Here is an 11,931-nt window from a genome sequence, read left to right as displayed (position 1 = left end):
AAGTATAATTTTAGCCATGCGGTCAAAACATGGTCAAATGACCATACATTTTCCGTTGAACACTAAGTGGTCACTTAACGACCACCTGTGACCATTTAGTGGGTAAACTGCAGTTAGGGTCAACTTTATGGTCTATTTGAAAACTATAGTTATTAAGGTACATTACTCTTAGATGATCTTACGCATCGTTAAGGTATAATACAGGGTGGATTATGAATTATAGATAGAGCTAAGAAGGACTTCTTGGACCTAGTTAAGTATGTGTGTCAATTTTATTTTACCCGACTTCGGCGAAACAAAAAGGAAGGTTATGTGTTTGACCGCTATGTACGTATGTATGTACCCGCCAAATACGAACGACTCGACCGAAACCCTCCTATAACTACTCACTCAATTCGTCAAGCCAGCATTATCGTGTGCCGTGTGACCGGACCTTCAAGTCGAACGTTTCGCCAGCCACATCTTTGATATTAGGCAGCTAAATTACTCGATTGTATACCAATATTTTATGTTTATTTTAATTTTTTTAAAGAACGTCTAGGGCCCTGTGCCGAGGTTTTTCTTGCAGCTTCTTTTCCCCGGCTATACAGGTTGTGAGAAGCTGCAGTAGTTTTAGGCGGATGAGACGTTCGTTATGTAAAAATTGACGATTCAAAGTGTAACTATGTTACCTACTGAATAAAGATATTTTTGAATTTGAATTTGAATTTGACATCAAAGCCCACCACAACAACGACCCGGGATAGATATTTAGGAGTCGCCGTCGCCGGATACGGTTTGGACGACATGATGATGATGATGATGTCTTGATTGTCCGGTGGTTATAGGCTATGTCACGTCACGCTAAATTCAATGTGGCGCCCGCTAGAGGACATAAACTGAGGAAGAGCTTCATCTCGAGCTCCTCCGTGCTTCGAAAGGCACGTTAAGCCGTTGGTCCCGGCTGCATTAGCAGTCGTTAATAACCACCAATCCGCACTAGGCCCGCGCGGTGGTTTAAGACCCGATCTCCCTATCCATCCATAGGGAAGGCCCGTGCCCCAACAGTGGGGACGTTAATGGGCTGATGATGATGATGATGTTGGGTTTGATACCCAGCTGAACGCTTAATTTGCACATTTTAAATACATTTGCACAAAGGCATGCAATATCTACGGATACCTACCTACTCCAAAACGCTCTACCCACCTCACGTTCCCACAAAACTTAATGATGATTTTGACAAATGGCGTTACCACGGCAACAATGGTTTAGATGAGTAATTGACAGCTCAATAACACAGAGGTCGCAGGTTCGTTCCCAGCTCAGGCATTTTAAGCATTCCACTTAGAAGGACGATGAGAATGTTATAGATTCAATTTTGACATTTAGTTTTTGAAAAATGTTAAATATTAAACAACAATGACGTTGCCGACAATAGATTGTATTCGACACTTTGAACTTTTAGTTATGGTTACTGAACTATTGTTAAAATGACGCGATGGTTCAGTAATACAATGCGCATCTTGTGTGTTCAAGTGGCGGCTTCGAATCTTGTTGGTAAGAATAAGAATCATTTGTTAAGTATGAACATACATACATACATAAACTCACGCCTATTTCCCACCGGGGTAAGCAGAGACTATAGAATTCCATTTGCTTCGATCCTGACACACTTCTCTTGCTTCCTCCACATTCATCCATCGCTTCATACACGTACGCCGGTTCAGAGTAGATCGTATTAAACCTTTTCTAAGGACATCTCCAATTTGGTCAATGTAAGTCCTTCTAGGTCTTCCTCTGCCAGCCCTACCATCAACTTTCGCTTTATATACTGCTTTCGCAATATAAAGAATAGATAAGATAAAGATAAGTATGAAGTTGTGTAAAATAACATAACGTAACCTCACAACTATATGTATAGGATCCCAATTAGGGAAGAAAAAAAGACAAAAAAAACAATATTTTTTTTAAAATACCAGTGCCGTGTAAAAACTTACAAGTCTACACGTTCACAAGCTACAAGTTACTCACAAGTACGGTCACGAGCATTAATATGTATACACTTTGGTACCATGTCACATTATTTTTTTTGATAAATTGAACTGTAAGTCTCACTAAACGTCAAATATGTTAGTGCGACAGAGTCCTAAAGTGAGTACATCATATTGCTCATGACTGTACGTGTAAATTAAGTTTATCAAAAAATATAGAGGGATTGTAAAATATACTTTTGAAATAAATATTGACACTTGTAACATGCAATTTACAAGTGTAGTTTTGTTAGCCACATTACTGTAATACATTGTTTTAGGTTTACGCGGTTATTGTCATAATTAAAACACATAATAACGTATATCCCTATGTATATAACGTATATACGTCATATCCCTGATTTAAACGCGGTAAGAACCCGTTATTATGCGTTTCAATATTCTTGTAATAATGAAATTTTTTTCAAGAAAATTTCTTATTATACAGGGCTTGTAAGTTTTGATAAAAACGGCACACACAGGTCTTAATATTGTAATTGTTTCTATCCCATTAAATAATAATTCTTTCAAATATAACACTCTCAGACCACCCCCTGAGCCGAGCTTCGCGCCCAACAGGGCACCCTCAGGCCTGTCATCTTATTTTTTGTGCCGGGTGGGAACCCCCAGCGCTCCGCATTTGTCCGGCCAAGTAGTTAATACCATTGGCGGCAAATCTACAACAATGTTTAATTCCTGATTTCTTTAAATTTAAAATGTATCATTATGTTCCTATTATTTTTTAATTCAATGTATTGTATAGGTACCTGAGTCTCCACCGGACTTCGTATTTTTAATCTTTACGCAAAAATTGTTATACCATAGAGCTACTGCGTTACAGGGGAAACCCTAATGCAGGACCCGCTATTAACTTGTGTTAATTTTACTTTATTTGATAAATAAATAATTTCTACTTTTTCACTATTACTTAAAAAAAAAAAACTCCACCAAAGTTCGGCCTTCATATAATAAAAATGCGTGTGAAATTCAAATTGAAAAATGCATCACTCTACTGACAGAATTGAATGAAAGAGGAATAAATATTGTGCCGACCACACCTGGAGTGGGATAAGGGCAGGATGATGATGATAAGTGATCATCATCACACGTTGCCAAGATTGGGATGTGATGTTCCTAGTTACGACCCGATTACTCTAGCCATAGAGGCGGCTAATCAGCTCGCGACACCAAACACTTCAGATCCCCGATACCGATTCCGCCGGCGTGGTCGACGATTTCCCTCATTCAGCGCTTATAGCTACCGACTAGTGATGTTCCGAATATCCGTATCCGTATCCGTATCCGCGGATATCCGAGATAAAAGAAAAATCCGTATCCGTGTCCGTTACTTTTCACGCGGATGTTTTACGGACGTCTAGGGCCCTGTGCCGAGGTTTCTCTCGCAGCTTCTATTCCCCGGCTATACAGGTTGTGAGAAGCTGCAGTAGTTTTAGGCGGATGAGACGTTCGTTATGTAAAAACTGGCGATTCAAAGTGTAACTATGTTACCTACTCAATAAAGATATTTTTGAATTTAAATTTCTTGGGGTTGCTAACACAGGTACACGTAGGAAGCAAGAGAAGTGTGTCAGGATCGTAGCAAATGGAATTCCATAGTCTCTGATTACCCTGGTGGGAAATAGGCGTGAGTTTATGTATGTATGTACACGTAAGATTTCCTACATCAAAATCATCAACATCTTCTATCGTGTGGATTGTAAGGTGCATTATCAACTTCAGCAACCCAGGTGTCAGGGTTACTATTGAGCCGCCAAAGGCCCCTGACATGGCTTATGTAACGACTACTTACTTACATGAGTAAGTAGTAACCGGGATCAACGGCTTAACGTGCCTTCCGAAGCACGGATCATCTTACTTTCGGACAATCAGGTGATCAGCCTGTGATGTCCTAACCAAACTAGGGAATAACTAAGTGATTTTTGTGATATGTCCCCACCGGGATTCGAACCCGGGACCTCCGGATCGTGAGCCCAACGCTCAACCACTGGACCACGGAGGCCGTTGCGTTATCGCAAGCAATAAAAGCACCATTATAGTCGGCTTTGTAATGCCTCGAAGCGAATCTACTTATCAATGTCGATCAGAACACGATTTTCGTAGGTAATAGATTAAGCACATCTCATAGCGAATAATTATTATGTAAAATTCGCAATGAATTATGTGTGATTTTTTTCATGCATGGGAAATAAAAGAAGCTTCTTCTTTCGTCTGGGTCGTTGGGAAGTGAGGTCACTTACCCTCTAAATATACTGGGTGGCCCAGAAGTTAACGTTCATAATGAAAAATTAGGCAGAGGGGCCCATTAGCTACCAGAAACACCCCCATGTATATTCAGCGAATATTTACGGTATAGGAGATATGACCCATTTGGTATCTTTCTTCTTTATCTTTTTCTAGATTTTCTACCTTTCATTGGTTTAGGCCTGTGCTGGATTCGAACCTGCGACCTCAGAGTGAGAGGAAGCTTTTTACCAACTGGGCTACCACGGCTTAAATTATATATATTGTTCAATTATATATATTGCAAATTAATGATTAAATAAAGATAAAATAACAACCACATGACACAAACTAAGAAGCATAAAAAGCGATCTTATTGCTACTTTAGCAATTTCTTCCAGACAACCTTTGGGTGTTGCAATCGCAATTCTTAACCCCATAACGTTAGCCAATCACCATGGAACGTGCCAGAACCTTTCATACCAATTGGATGAAGCAAATTAGTGATGCCGATACGTCGATAATAAACCAAAAAAAACTAGTCAATATCTACATTATCGATGATTTGTAGATGTTACATAACAGCCTCCGTGATCTACTGATTAGAGCGTTAGGCTCACGTTCTGGAGGTCCAGGTTCGATTCCCGATTCGATGGGGACATTGGCTTTATAATATCAGTCCCATACAGTTTTTTTTTAATGCGAATGCATTTAAGCTATTATAGCGAGGTATCTATCAATTTTGTCGTGTACTAGGTTCAAGATAAATTAAGAAATTGTGATTACTAAATAAAGACGGATCTAAAACTATCAAAAAACATTTTTATTTTTGTGTCATTGATGAATTTTAATCAAGAAAAACGTAACAATAAGTCAGACAATTTATCACGTTTTTCTATGGCGTCACAGTGGTGTTTTTCATATAAATCAAATAAATAAATAATATAAATAAATTAAAAAAATATATTAATTAATTAATAATTATTATATTAATTATTATTATTAATATTTTTTTGGCTTTATGGCAAATAAAGAATCTTATCTTATCTAAATTCCATAGTAATTTTGTGTTTTGACGTTTATTAAAAGTAACTGACTTGACTAGTTGGAAACTAGCCTGTTACTATCGATATCCGCACTACTGTCGACAGTGGCCTATCGATAGATAGACATCACTAGAGCAAATCACAGTTTACCCCGTTATTTTCACATACGCAATAGAATGTGGCAATTTTAATATGGTGTTCTATGATTTATGACAACACTATGGTGTGAAGATGATTTTTACTTGGTGCTACGTAATTTTGTTTTTAAAGGGAAATTCTTATTGGTATCGTGTTTAGATTACTTTAATTATGTAATGGCTTTATTTATTGCCTATCGAATTGGTTTCATACAAGACCATTAACCTGCCCAGTCCACTGGGACAATTCCTGTTCGGCGCGTCCTTGCCGCGGGAGCGGACGCCTCTTGCTTCAGTAGGCCGGAGTGAGATGGTGGCTGTGTTCGTATAGGGACCCAAGACCTACGGGGTATAAAGTAGAACCCTTGCCCAGAGTTCAAGAAGACCTCAACGGTTGCAGAGACGGAGATGAGAGATAAAAAATAAAATTTCTATTCAAAATTCTAGATTAAGTAAATTAAATTCCATTCTTTTTTGGGGTTTTTACAATAAAATACCAGATAATATTTTAAATTTGTCCGAAAATAAATTTAAAGCTCGTGTGAAGCTTACTTTATATAAAAAAGCTTATTATAAGATTAATGACTACCTAAATGATAAAAATGTCTATATATATATACCTTGTGTATATATATATCTATATATATATATATATATATATATATATATATATATATATATATATATATATATATAGACATTTTATATATAGATATATATATAACTTGTAACGGATACTCTTGCCTTGCCTCATTGGTTTTTAAAGATGTGTTGCTGTTGCAGTTTATTTTTTCATTTCTTCTCCTCAGCTATAACACCTTGCGAAATGACGAAAATTCGAAAATGTTACATTGACCTTCAACAAGTTAATCCATGATAATTACGTTGAATAAAATGATTCTGATTCTAGAGCCACCGGTACGGCAATGCAGGACGGAAGGGGTAAGTCACAGGGACTGTAACCGGGAACCTGACAGAGGACAGCAACTGTCAGTACTATTCATGGGTGGAGGACAGGAGTCCTGGTACGACTTTGAAATAGATTACTTTGGGCGCCATACTAGACAGAGTACTACGGAGCAGAAGGCAAGACGGAAACCACTGCGCTATTTTTCTCTACAAAAGTAGCATGGAGAATGCTACACCGACAACTACGCTCTTAAATTAGTGATGATGATTGGTGAAATGGTATAAGGCGACGTTATTTATTTATATATTTAGTTATCCAAATCGCAAGATGAACAAAGTACCCACGCTTCACCTACCTTTCTGGTAGACCAACGTGATAGGTGGTGAACCTTATCGCCGTAAAATATGAAAATGTATATACCTACATATATAAACTCACGCCTTTATCCCACCGGAGTAAGCAGAGACTATGAACACGATATTCGTGCGTCACCCAACAGGTCCACATAATATCAGCGTCGTGGTTCACGCCGCGCCTTGTGCTGAGTGAGGCCCTTTTATCTCAGGACGTCCACCACCACATTATGATCATTTCGACAAACATCTGTCTTGCTTTTTTGTAATTGTTTTAGTGAAATTGGGAAATTTGATATGATGTTGTTGTCTTTTTTTTGTTTTTGTGTGTGTGGCGCTCTTTTATAATAAACTATTTGTATTCTATTCTATTTTATTGAATTCCATGAAAAAGTATATCGAGTTTTATTTATTCGAACTTGTTGGTTACTATGATCAATTACGTATAATTATTTTTACCTATCTTCATTTGTGTTTTAATGGAATTGATAGCCGGATAAATTGGAAGATTATACATTCAGAGTTCATTAAAACATTTTCTATAGTAATAATGATAACTCGTTTTTTGAGTCAATTATTTTGAAGGTTGCTGTAAATTAAATAAGATGCAAGCACAATTATATTTATTATTTGCTGTTATAACACCACTATGGTATTGATTCAGGCGGAAAAAAACTTAAGGAATTTAATAAAAGTATGACTTCCTATGCAAAGAATGAATAATAATACCTACCTACGTATAGAACTTTGCACTTATAATTAGTGTGGGTATAATTAGTGTATGAAGCATCTGAGGTGTACTTTTTTTTCTAAATGGCTATATTCCCAAGATTTATTTAAAATGAGACTTCTAATTTTGCCCTTATTTCCTCCGTGGTCTAGTGGTTAGAGCGTTGGGCTCACGGTCCTGAGGTCCGAGTTCGATTCCCGATAGGGACATTGTCGAAATCACTATGTGAGACCGTCCTTTGTTTGGTAAGGACATTGAAGGCTTGAATCTCCTGATTGTACGAAAAAGTAAGATGATGATGATGAAAAACACACCGCCGCTAACTCGCAGTGGAGCAGCGTGGTGGAGTATGCTCCATACCCCCTCCGGTTGGGAGGCCTGTGCCCAGCAGTGGGACGTATATAGGCTGTTTATGTATGTATATTAACCATGTTGCATACATATATGCCATGCTAGAGTATTGAGCTATTCTGAGGAATCGCCTAAGCATTCAATGGTGGGAAAAAATCTTGAATACGCACAAAGGTAAATGCAACAATTATAAAATATTACACATTTTCTCTGTCACCTGCGTTTCCGTTAAAGGATGAATAATTACTCATTTGTCATACTTTAACACTACAAAATAGGTACAGTCGGTGGGACGTTAGTCGGTTCGGACCGTGGTTAGGATCGTGGTTCGAACCGTGGTTCGGATTGTGGTCCGGACCGTGGTTCGGATTGTGATCTGGACCGTGATTCGGGCCGAGGTTCGGACCGAGGTTCGGGCCGTAATTCGGACCGAGGTTCGGACGGTGGTTCTGGCCGAGGTTCGGACCCTGGTTCGGGCCGAGGTACGGGCCGTGGTACGGGCCATGATTCGGACCGAGTTTCGGACCGATGATCGAGCCGTAGTTCGGACCGAGGTTCGGCCCGTGGTTCGGATCGAGTTTCGGATCGAGTTTCGGACCGAGGTTCGAACCGTAGCTTGGATTGTGGTTCTGGCCGAGGTTCTGACCGTGGTTCGGGCGAGATTCGGACCGAGGTACGGACCGTTGTTCGGACCGTGGTTCGGAGCGAGTTTCGGGCCGTGGTTCGGACCGAGGTTCGACCCGTGGTTCGGGCCGTGGTTCTGGCCGAGGTTCGGACCGTGGTTCGGGCCGAGGTTCGAACCGAGGTTCGAACCGAGGTTCGAACCGAGGTACGGGCCGTGGTTCTGACCGAGTTTCGGGCCGTGGTTCGGACCGAGGTTCGGCCCGTGGTTCGGACCGTGGTTCGGACCGTGGTTCGGACCGTGGTTCGGGTCGAGATTCGGACCGTGTTTCGGGCCGTGGTTCGGACCGAGGTTCGGACCGTGGTGTGGACAGTGGTATCGTGTGGGTTGTAAGGTGAATTACCAACCTCATAAACCCTGGGGTTACTATTGAGCCGCCAAAGGCCCCTGACATGGCTTATGTAACGACTACATACTTACATCAGTAAGTAGTAACCGGGACCAAGGGCTTAACATGCCTTCCGAGTGGATCATCTTACTTTCGGACAATCTGTTGATCAGCCAGTAATGTACTAACCAAACTAGGACCACAAAGTAATTTTTGTGATATGTCCCCACCGGGAATCGAACCCGGAACCTCCAATCGTGAGCCCAACACCGTATTTAAAGAAAGCTCTAAATCGATACACACCACGAACTTTAACATAAGTACATAATAAGTATCATAAAGAAACACCGTTCAATGGACATCCAATATATTTTGTAACTGTCTGCTCTAAAATGTGAAAGATACACACGAATCATTTGCTTTATTTCGTAAGAAGGGTTTAACAATTGCTAATATACAGTTCAAGGTTCATAAATATAATATGTGTAAGTACCTAATTATTATTAAATTCATCAAATCTGTATTATAGAACGGTGTTCTAATGTGATATGTAATTAGAGATATTGGCCCCGATTCCTGCAGATACCTCCTAATTGTATTTTAAGTTATACCCGTCATTTTCTTATCCGCCGAAAACGAAAGGGACGAATGATTGACAGCTCTTATTTTAGGAAGAATGAGTAAATGAATGAATAACCCGGGCGAATCAAAAAGGTTTCTCGCTGGTGGTTTGCATACCACCACGACGACGAAACGATGCAGACGTGTGTGTTTGACGTGTGCTGTCAACATAATTTTGTCGGGTTATTAGCCAATACAATTTTTTTATAGGGTTGTTTTAGATTTATGCTTAAAATTGACGTGTGTTCCATAAATTTTATGCCTGTCGATTACCCATCCCTTTCCTTTTCGGCGGATAAGAAAATGACAGATATAACTTAAAATAAAATTGGATGGTGTTTACAAGAATTAGCACCAATAGCAAGAGTTGCTGCCATTCATTCAATAGCGGTACTAGTTAAAGAAATAAAAAGACAGATAGAGAAAGAGACTACATTAACAAACTTAAATGCAAACAAGAACAGATGTCGCTATCGCGAGATGAACTAAGTACCCACACCTCACCGAGCTTCCTGTTAGACCAACGTGATGGGTGAGCCGCATCGCCGTCTATAATGGTCGAGACAACTGTGTTACTGAAAACTGCACTTACGATAAATTAATAACTCTAGATGCAAGTCCTGCATAGGGGTTCGAGCCAGCGCTCCCCGTTAGAGAAGCCGGTATACCAAAAAAAACTCTTTGAATTCAAAATGTATTTTTGGCTGGATTTTTTTTTCTAAATGGATTTTACATTTATTTTTAATAATTTATTTTTGATTTTAATAAGTTTAATTTTAATAATTATGATTTTAATTTTAAGTACATACATTTAGTTTTGTTTTTTTTTTTACCTTTATTTCATTATTGTTTTAAAATTATTGATTGTAATAACTTTTAATTTTAAAGTGACATAATTGTATCTTACAATATGGGTACCTACCCGAAATAAATGCATTTTTTTTGTTTTTTATTTAAAACCTCTGTCTACCCCAGTAAGATCATGAGCAAGAGCTTAACAGCGTATGTGAACAATTGAAGGTCTCATTAGCTTCGAATAAAAGCGTTATAAAAACAATCGACACTATAACAGAGATGTAGTTAACTAATGCGAAGGCGGCGTTACGCCAGCGCGTTTGTTCCAATGTTTGTTGGACTGTGACGAATAGAATAGGTACAGTTTGGACTTGAGAATGTTATAGCATAGAATAAGGAATAATACTACGTATAGAACGGCAACTCTCCGCTCCCCGCCAGCGGTTGAACCCCCCCTCGGTCATAGGTTAGACTTGAATCGTATGGCGTCAGACGTCACACACACAGATGCGCGTGTACGATAACGTCAATGTGTGCTGTCTGTGTAAAACGAGGTTGTTTGTATGAAGTGTCCGGGGTGTGCTACGCGTTCCGGTTGATAGAGGGGAGGCTTGTGCCCAGCAGTGGGACGCATAGAGGCTATTTATGTTATGTATGTGGCCATCAATAACTTATTAGACAAGAACATATATACATAAACCCACGCCTATTTCCCAGCCGGGTAAGCAGAGACTATGGAATTTCATTTGCTTCCATCCTGACACACTTCTCTTACTTCCTCCACATTTACCAATAGTTGTGTTTTATTAGACAAGAAGCTATATTGGCAATAAAGATAATTGAAACGTCAAACGTTACGAGCCCAGAACCTAAATGTCAAAGAAAGGAAATTGATTAGAACCATTATACGGTTTCTTGTACCTATTGTTTGTTTGTTTTTTCGCTAGGTGGCGCTTTACTGCCAAACACTTCTTTTTTAACCACAAAAGTTTAATTTAAACAATAATTACATTTAGTGTTTATCATCAAAGTTAAATATCATAATTACTTACTAAGTAAAGTGACGCGTCGGCACAAGTGTTATCTCAGTGTTAACATCACGCATTCAAATAAAATTCAAACATTTATTCTTCCGACAGAAAGTGTACTTTTAGTTGACTTTTCCTATGCTTGGGTACGGTGCTTCGCTAACTTTTGTCTGTGCATGATCTATAAGTATCTGCATCTTGAACTGTGTGCCTAACTTTTTCAGTGTGTGTGATTAATTGGTCGAAATAACCTCAAAAATTCTAAAAAAGATACACTACTATCTTTGCTTACATCGATTTGTCAAACGTGCAGCGACATCTGTTACCTCATATTTTGAACTTCTAACTAAAAGTCCTGTTCCTTATAAAAGCTTCCTTAAGCGTTTCCCAAGTCTCTCGCTAGAGGGATCCACTGTTAATTTCAACATCAATTTTATGAAAACTTGTCAACATGTTGTGCGGCTCTTGCAAAAACATAATTAAAAATGAAGATAAAACTACTATTGTTTGCTGCACCTGCCCCCATGTATTTCATCAAAGCTGCTTAACTCTATCAAGAGAGGATAGCAGGCTCGCTCGCGGGAATGCTTATCGCTGCCCTTCATGTAAATCAAAGAAAAAACAATTAGCCTCGGACACGACCTCTAAGAGTAGCTCCTCTCAGAAACCAGGAAGGTTTGAGCAGGCAGAGGGAGAA

Source organism: Pectinophora gossypiella, chromosome 25 (genome assembly GCF_024362695.1).
Source record: "Pectinophora gossypiella chromosome 25, ilPecGoss1.1, whole genome shotgun sequence".
Lineage (NCBI taxonomy): Eukaryota > Metazoa > Arthropoda > Insecta > Lepidoptera > Gelechiidae > Pectinophora > Pectinophora gossypiella.
The sequence above is the reverse complement of the archived record's forward strand: the minus strand, read 5'-3'. Positions refer to the sequence as shown.